Source organism: Hyaena hyaena, unplaced genomic scaffold, assembly GCF_003009895.1.
Source record: "Hyaena hyaena isolate Hyena2069 unplaced genomic scaffold, ASM300989v1 scaffold_281, whole genome shotgun sequence".
In the NCBI taxonomy this organism is placed as follows: Eukaryota; Metazoa; Chordata; class Mammalia; order Carnivora; family Hyaenidae; genus Hyaena; species Hyaena hyaena.
Window position 1 is genome coordinate 24892 of NW_024080914.1, and position 9011 is coordinate 33902.

General features: G+C 48.0%; 1 long non-coding RNA gene and 1 other non-coding gene across 2 annotated transcripts; one reads left to right on the top strand and one right to left on the bottom strand.

Annotated features, from left to right (window-relative positions):
• Positions 1-3964: 3964 nt before the first annotated feature.
• On the top strand, positions 3965-6441 carry LOC120241341. The gene is made up of 3 exons (XR_005530873.1): positions 3965-4270; positions 5930-6035; positions 6211-6441. It is a non-coding gene; the product is annotated as an uncharacterized LOC120241341 (long non-coding RNA).
• Positions 6205-6305, bottom strand: LOC120241425. The gene has a single exon (XR_005530881.1). It is a non-coding gene; the product is annotated as a small nucleolar RNA U13 (small nucleolar RNA).
• Positions 6442-9011: the final 2570 nt, after the last annotated feature.

The window sequence follows — 9011 nt, forward strand, 5'->3', positions numbered from 1 at the left end:
AAGAAGAAGAAGAAGAAGAAGAAGAAGAAGAAGAGAAAGTGAGGGGCACCCGGGTGGCTCAGTAGAGTTGAGCCTCTGACTCTTGGTTTCGGCTCAGGTCATGCTCCCCCTGCCCGTTCCCCCGCCTTCCCCGCTCATGTGCACATGCTCTCTTTCTCTCTTAAAAAAGTTTTCTTAATGTTACAAAAAAAAGAGAGAGAGAGAGAGAGAGACAAAGTAAGGCGGTATGGTGACTTATGGAATTTTTCTTTTTTGGGTATCAGTGCCTAGTTGTAAATAGTCCGTTGGTTAATTAGGGCCTAGGGATACTTTGAGGTAGATATTTTGAGGCGGGTCTCCTAACGGGCCTGTTTGTATTCAACTAGGTGGTAATTGTGGGCCTTTCCACACTCCAGTGCTCTGACAGTGGCCTCCACACCTTCGGCCACTTCTTGCCTCTGGCTGGGTGGAGGCCCCAGACTCGCTGGCAACGTGCACCACTGCGACCTGTTTGGGGAAGGCCCCCGGGATCTCCCACTGATGCAAAAGCAGCCTTGGCTTTCAAAGAGGCCACACTACACAGGCCAGTAGTTCTACTCGAGTTTTGGTACTTCAGGCACGAGCCACACACACTGCTGGGGAAACGGGCTCCATGTGGCTGAAACAGGAGTCTCAGGCATCACCATCCTGCCCAACTCCTGTCAGAAGACTAGACAAACTTTTCCCTTGTTTAGAACAGCCAGTGCATGGCCAAGGCCAGAAATGCATCTATAATTCCCATAGCTGGGTCTTGCCCCCAAACTGTCAAAAAGCTGAAAGCACGTCAAAGCCCAACCTTAGCATCTTGCCCAGCGCCTCACTTTTGGACTCATTCAGGGGCTCCAAGTTATGTTAACTGAAAAAGACTTGGGTACAGAGTGATGTAATATGTGGTGTCTGGGTAAGGGGAAATGGAGGAAATATGTGTAAGTGATGGGGAGAACAAAGGCAAAAGAAACGTCGATAAAATTAAAAATTAAATTTCCGGGGTGCCTGGGTGGCTCAGTCGGTTAAGTGGCCAACTTCAGCTCAGGTCATGATCTCACCAGTCCTGGGTTCCAGCCCTGCATCCGGCTCTGTGCTGACAGCTCAGAGCCTGGAGCCTACTTCTAATCTGTGACTCCCTCTCTCTCAGTCCCTCCCCTGCTCATACTCTCTCAAAAACAAATACACGTTAAAAATGTCTTAAAAATATTAAATTCCCTTCTAAATTAAAGCCCATTGACAAATGCTTGAGACACAGAGAGTATGACATTTCTCCAGGGACTCACCTTTATGTTAATGCCTTGCTAGAGGGAAAAATCTTAGCTTGACAATAGTCAGGCCTCCAGATTCCTGTTAAGTCTTCTTTAAGGCAGGAAAATCCTTTTGGAAACTTCCTCTGGTCTTTACCCACCCCACCCACAACTCCAAAGTATAAAATCAATTGTTCCTCACAATCCCAGGGGGGCTCTTTTTGCTCATGGGTCCTGTCCCCCTTCTATAGAAAAACCACCGTTTACTGTGAAAAGGTCTCACTCTTTCTTGGCTGTTGGCTCCTGAGCCCTCCTTCAATCGTCATCATCTGCAGGTAGAATTACGCACGTGTAGATGGTCTGTAAAGTACCCACAAGACACTGGTACCTGTGCTTGCTTCTAGGAAAGGGAACGGGGAACTGAGGGCAGAGCTGGAAAGCTTTGCTTTTCTTGCATATACTTTAATGTCTGCACTTATTTTTATCACGTTAACATATTATCTACGAAATGTCCAATGTTCTTAAAGGTCAGTGCAACACAAATTGCGAGTACGGTAAGACACGTGGTGTCATGAAAAATGAGCCGTTTAGTCCGGTAGAGGCGAGATCAAGTACATTTTCATTACAAAGACAAATAAGTACACATAAGCGCTCATTTCCCCCAAATTAATTCGTCACATGGTGATTTCGCCTTCCTACTGGGGCAGAGTGGCGCTTAAGCCCTGACCCCTCTGCCCCAGACTCAGGGCAGGTCCCAGGGCGCGCGAGTCACACCAACGTGCCCAGGGACACGAAAGAGTCGTCTCTGGGACATCGACCCTGCACATCGGCCAACGTCTCCAGCCTAATCAAACCTCCCGAGGAATCCAAATTCCAGGTGCGACGCTTGAAGCCCCGAGAAAAGGCGAGCCTGCGTTCCCCGGAAGCCCGAGGAGGCGCAACGACCGCAGCCCACACAGGTCCCCGCCCACACGCCCCGCCCCCTACCAAGCCCGGTCCCGCCCCCTGCCCGCGGATGTCCCTCCTCCCTAGCCGAGGTCATGTCCGGCCCCGCCTCCTGCCCGCGGATGTCCTTCCTCCTTAGCCTCCTGTCGTCCGGCCCCGCCTCCCGCCCGCCGACGACCCCGTTTCCCCGTCCCCCGGTCACGTCCGGCCCGGCCCGCCTGTTGGCTGCGAACGTCCCGGCTTCCCCGCTCCCAGTCACGTCGGCACCGACTCCCACCCGCGGACGTCCCCGCTCCCCCGCCCCGTGGCACGTCCGGCTCCGCCTCCCGCCGGCGGACGTCCTCGCTCCCCCGCCCCCCTGTCACGTCCGGCCCCGCCTCCCGCCGGCGGACGTCCCGCTCCCCTGCCCCAGGTCACATCCGGCTCCGCCTCCCGACGGCGGATGTCCCTGCTCCCGCCCCCGACACGTACGGCTCCGGCTCCGCCTCCCGCCGGCGGACGTCCCCGCTCCCCCGCCCCTGTCTCGTCCGGCTTCGCCTTCCTGTCTTCCGCGAAAGTCCTGCCTTCCCGGTCAGTGGTCACGTTCAGCCACGCCTCCCGCCCGGGGTCACGCCCGCGGACGCGCCCTCCTCCCCTCTCGCTCGGGTGCCCATCCGGTTGGTCGGGAAGCTTCCCGTGTGCGAGGCTGAGTCACTACCGGAAGGTGGACAAGGGCTGGTGTCGGTTCCCGGCAGTGCGGGGAACACGCCGCGGAAGGGAATCGGAGCAGAGCTGAGGTGTCGCGGATGCGGTCATCCAAATCCGCCGCCCTTGTACCCAGGGGACAAGGCCAACACAGCTGAGGCCAGTAAGGACTCAGAGGGCAGTCACCGCGACCTGAGGTTGCCTCCTTTTCTCCGCTCCCGTGGTAGTTCCACACTCACCTAGGTGCCACCTTGCGGGGGATTAGGGAGTGTTCTGATGAACCACTGGTGTAGCAAACCACTGTGGGGTCAAGAGTTTGGAAAGAGTAGAAACAAACAGGATTTGTTTCTGTCTCAAAACCTCTGGGACGTCATCTGGGAAGATGGAGGCTGAGAGGTGACTTGCCAGGTTGGTGCTGGAATGATCTGGAGTCACTCATTCACTCATTTACTCCTTCATGATGCTGGCTGTTGGCTAGGATCTCAGCAGGATCACCTACAAGCTTCCTCACATCACGGTGGCCGCGTTCCAAGGGAGAGGCTCCCAAGAATACCAAGCAGAGGGGATCGTCTTTATTTTTAAACTTCGTATCACTTTCACCTTAGCCATAGGTACCCCCAAAGTCAAGAGAGAAAATAGACTCCAGCCCTCAATGAGCAAAGTGTCCACATCACATTTTAGAAGAGCATGTGTGTGGAATATCTTGTTACAACCGTCATGAAAAATTTAAAGGAATGAGGAGATCATTTACCAAGAAGGACTGAGTTAAGCTCAACACACTATGTTTTGGTTCTTTCTATATAGTCACTCCAAAGTTCACTGGCTTAAAGTAATTTGCCATTTCTCGGGGCGCCTGGGTGGCTTAGTCGGTTAAGCGTCCGACTTTCACTTAGGTCATGATCTCGCGGTTCGTGGGTTCGAGCCCCGCGTCGGGCTCTGTGCTGACTGGAGCCAGCTCAGAGCCTGGAGCCTATTTCAGAGTCTGTATCTCCCTCTCTCTCTGACCCTCCTCTGCTTACGCTGTCTCTCTCTCTCTCTCTCTCTCCTAGAAATAAATAAAAATATTTAAAAAAAAAAAAGTAATTTGCCATTTCTCATGGTTCTTATGTTTGGCTGGGCCTTAGCTGGGCTGTTCTGATGAGCATGTGGCTTGAACTGGAAAGATCAAAATAACCATGGGCCTCTCTGCAATGGCTTTGATATTTGGCAAGGTGGCTGGATATGCAAAGGACTTTCGAGAAGAAATGTTCCAACCAAAGAAGACATAAGCTGTGGCTCTGTTAAGGCTTGTACCCCAGAAGCAACACATTAGTGCTTCCTTCCCATTCTGTAGGTGGAGACAGATCAGAGGGCCAACCCCCCAGGAAGTAGATTCCATCTCTTCAAGGGTAATTGTCTGGGTCACATTGCAAAAAAGCTTTTGGGAGGAGAGATGTTGATGTGGTCATCTTTGGAAACATAGTCACCACTACTATGCAAAAACAACAACAAAAAACCCTGAGAGATCTTTAATTGGGCGGTTAAATTTCCCCCTATTTTTCCTCATCTTGTGGGACAGAGGCTTAGGAGCAAAGATCAGTTATAAAATATGCCACTTTTTCCTCCCCTGAACATTTGAGTATAGAGAGTAAATTGTGGGGGTGCCTGGGTGGCTCGTTGGTTAAGTGTCCGACTTCAGCCCAGGTCACGATCTCACGGTCTGTGAGTTTGAGCTCTTGCGTCAGGTTCTGTGCTAATAGCTCAGAGCCTGGAACCTGCTTTGGGTTCTGTGTCTCCCTCTCTCCCTGCCCCTCCCCCACTTGCACTCTTTGTCTCAAAAATAAACACTAAAAAAATTTTTTTAATTTAAATTGTGAGCCACTACATATGTCAGAATGCCAGTATGCATTAGAAAGAGCCTTGGTCTTGAGAAATAAAATTGGAGAACAAATTTGGATCAGGAGGGGAAATAGATTAATTTTGGTTTTGCTGCTAAAGGCTTTGTACCTGCATCTATCCATCATATCAGTACTTGGTATGATTAACAATCACCTTAAGGTGGATTAAATGATCAGATGAAACTGTTAAGCCTAATTCACTTATTCTTCACTTGCTTTGCTCTCCTCCTGGTTCAGTCTCCCGCCATCGCCTACCTGAACTACTGCAGACCACTCGTAATAAGCGTCCGTGCATCCACAGTTGCCTTCTTCCAACCCATTCTCCATTTATGTATCTTTTTTTAAAAAAAATTTATAGTTTATTTTTATTTTTTGTTTTTGAGACAGAGAGAGACAGAGCATGAGCAGGGGAGGGGCAGAGAGAGAGGGAGACACAGAATCTGAAGCAGGCTCCAGGCTCTGAGCTGTCAGCACAGAGCTCAACGCGGGGCTGGAACCCACAAACCGTGAGATCATGACCTGCCGAAGTCAGATGCTCAACCGACTGAGCCACCCGGGCGCCCCTCCATTTATGTATCTTTAAGATACGTATTTAGACACTTAATCCCAAGAGTATACTTTAGTACAAAAAGAAATGTGCATAACTCTCTTGTTAGGGATTTTGCTGTAGTATTTTCAGATCCTTAATGCTGGGAGGGTACTTACAGACCAACTCTTTCATTTTAGGGATGAGGAAAGTTAATCTCACAGAAGCTAAGTAAGTTGCTCAGAAGCATACTGCTTAGTAATTGGCACAAGATGGAACATGACTTCCTAATCCGGTGATCTTTTTACCCATCACATTACCTTTCAAGTAAAGAGGGAAGATACATGATAATATTTTATATTTTTATAACCCTTGTTGATACTTTTCAAGCTTTTACTTTAAAAAGTTTTTATTTATTTATTTTTTAGAGAGAGACAGAGCACGAGGGAGAGGGGCAGAGAGAGGGAGACACACAATCTGAAACAGGCTCCAGGCTCTGACCTGTCAGCACAGAACCCAATGTGGGGCTTGAACCCACAAATCGCAAGATCATGACCTGAGCCAAAGTCAGATGCCTAATTGACTGAGCCACCCAGGCGCCCCTCTAGCCTTCACTTTTTTTAAATCTGATTTTATCTTTATAGTGACCCGTGAAGTCAGTCCGGTGGTGCCATTCATTCTCCTCAGCTTGTAAAACTAAGACAAGAAGACACGGATGCGTGGTGACTTGTTCGAGGCTATAACTGGCCGGTAATATATTTCGACAGACAAATACAAGTCTTCAGGATCCTCTTTCATGGTTTTTAATTTTTTTCTTTGGAAAAAAAATATAATTTTTACGAAAGTAATATGTGCTTATAGTTATCAGTCAACCCAGAAATGTATGATGAAACTTTCTTTTCTTTTCTTTTCTTTTTCACGTCAGACGGGTAATGTGCCGGTCATAACAAGGTTTAAGGTGGTACATGTCACACAGCGGCGTGAACACCCAGTCATCATGCTTATCAACCCCAAAAGGATCTGACGAAACTTTCTTAAGCAAGAATAACAAAAACAGAGAAGCCACAAAGGAAAAGACATATTTAACTACCTTAAAAAAAAAAAAATTAAGACGGGCATCTGGGTGGCTCGGTCGACTTCAGCCCAGGTCATGATCTCACAGTTCATGGGTTCGAGCCCCGCATCAGGCTCTGTGCTGACAGCTCAGAGCCTGGAGCCTGCTTCTGATTCTGTCTCCTGCTCTCTCTGTCCCTCCCCCACTTGCCCTCTGTCTCTTCCTCTCTCAAAAATAAATAAACGTTAAAAAATATAAATAAATAGGGGCGCCTGGGTGGCTTAGTCGGTTAAGCGTCCGACTTTCGCTTAGGTCATGATCTCGCAGTTCGTGGGTTTGAGCCCCACGTTGGGCTCTGTGCTGACTGCCAGCTCAGAGCCTGGAGCCTGTTTTGGAGTCTGTATCTCCCTCTCTCTCTGACCCTCCCCTGTTCACGCTGTCTCTCTCTATCCTAGAAATAAATAAAAATATTTAAAAAAAAGAAAAAAATATAAATAAATAAAAAATAAAAATTTTCTGTAGCTATGTATGGGGATGGGTGTTAACTAGATACTGTGGGGATGATTTCACAATATACAAATACTGAATCATTATGTTGTCCATATGAAACTAATATAATGTTATATGTTGACTTTAAAAAGGGGAGGGAGGTATGGGCACCTGGGTGGCTCAGTTGGTTAAACATCTGACTCTGGATTTCAGCTCAGGTTACGATCTCATGGTTTGTGAGTGGAGCCCTACGGTCTCTGTGCTGACAGTGCAGAGCCTGCTTGGGATTCTCTCTCTCCCTCTCTCCCTGCATGCCCCACCCCCCCAATTGTGGTCTCTCTCTTTCTCAAAAAAAAAAAAAGACTTAAAAACAAAGATTATTTGGTGCCAGAAATAATTCCCTGACATAATCCATCCCCTCACTTCTACATTAATATAATTTTTAGTTGGCCATAGAGCCTCTCAGAATAGAAATCATAGAAGCCTGTTACATTTGCAGCTAGGTAGGGCCACGTGACTAAATTCAGCAAATGAGATGTAATGAAATGGAAATGTCTGTGTGTGACAGCCTGGGGCGGGGGAGGTTCATTCCTTAAAAGAGGGCTGCTGTGTGCCCTGGGAGCTACTGCCATCTTGCATGTGAAGATCCGAGTCCTGCCTTTGGGATGGATGAGAAGGAGCCAAAGCCCCTGAAGCCTCCATGTGGCAGTGCTGCCTCAGCAACTCGGGACTGCATACCTCTGGGCTTGTATATAGGGGCAAATAACCTCTTTTTTAATGTTTATTTATTTATTTTGAAAGGGAGGGAGCTCTTTTTAATGTTTATTTATTTATTTTGAAAGGGAGGGAGCTCTTTTTTAATGTTTATTTATTTATTTTGAAAGGGAGGGAGCGTGGAAGAGGGACAGAGAGAGAGACAGACAGACAGAGAATCCCAAGCAGGCTCCATGCTGTCAGGGCAGTGCCCGATGTGGGGCTCAATCCTGTGAACTCTGAGATCACGACCTGAGCCGGTCAAGAGCCAGATGCTTAATCAACTGGGCCACCCAGGTGCCCAGGGCCAAATAAATTTTATATATTTTAAGCATCTCTTATTTTGGATAGTCTGTCTTTTGCAGCCAAATCTACTTTCACTGGAATAGTATTTTACTCAAGGAAGATGAGATTGGAGTGCTATGCGTGGCTTTGTTTGTACATCTCTGTTTGATTTGCTGGGGTGAGAATATGTTCATTCTGCAAACAAAACAAATAACAAAACCAAAAACCTAAAAAAAAAGTGTATCTTTTTTGAGAGAGAGAGAATGTGAGTAGGGGAGGGGCAGAGAGACAGGGAGACACAGAATCCCAAGCAGGCTCCAGGCTTTGAGCTGTCAGCACAGAGCCTGACATGGCGCTCAAACCATGAAATGTGAGATTGTGACCTGAGCCAAAGTTGGACAGTTAGACACTTAACCGACTGAGCCACCCGGGTGCCCCCCAAACAAAAACCTTTTTTTAAAAATGTTTTATGTATTTCTGAAAGAGAGAGAGAGAGAGGCAGCGTGAGCAGGAGAGGGTCAGAGAGAGAGGGAGACACAGAATCCGAAGCAGGCTCCAGGCTCTGAGCTGTCAGCACAGAGCCCGATGTGGGGCTCGACCCCAAAAACCATGAGATCATGACCTGAACTGAAGTCGGACGCTTAACCGAATGAGCCACCCAGGCGCCCCACAAAAACTTTTAAAAAGACTCCTCACATTATGGCCAGAAGTCCTAGGTTCTTTTTTTTTTTTTAACGTTTATTTATTTTTGAGAGACAGAGAGACAGAGCATGTGTGGGGGAGGGGGCAGAGAGAGAGAGGGAGACACAGAATCTGAAGCAGGTTCCAGGCTCAGAGCTGTCAGCACAGAGCCCAATGCGGGGCTGGAACCCACAAACCGTGAGATCATGACCTGAGCTAAAGTCGAATGCTTAACTGACTGAGCCACTCAGGCGCCCCCAGACGACCTACGTTCTCATTTCACCTCCAAAATTAACTGGTTATGGCCTTGGAAAAATGATTACATTTCTCCCTATGTCAATTTTTAAACATTTCCAGATGAGAGAAAATAAGTTATCTATTTTTTTATAGTTGAAAAAGAGAAAAGCAACATTGCTTATTGCATGCAAAACTTTGCAAAATTGCAGGTGAGAGAGTTCCTTGAG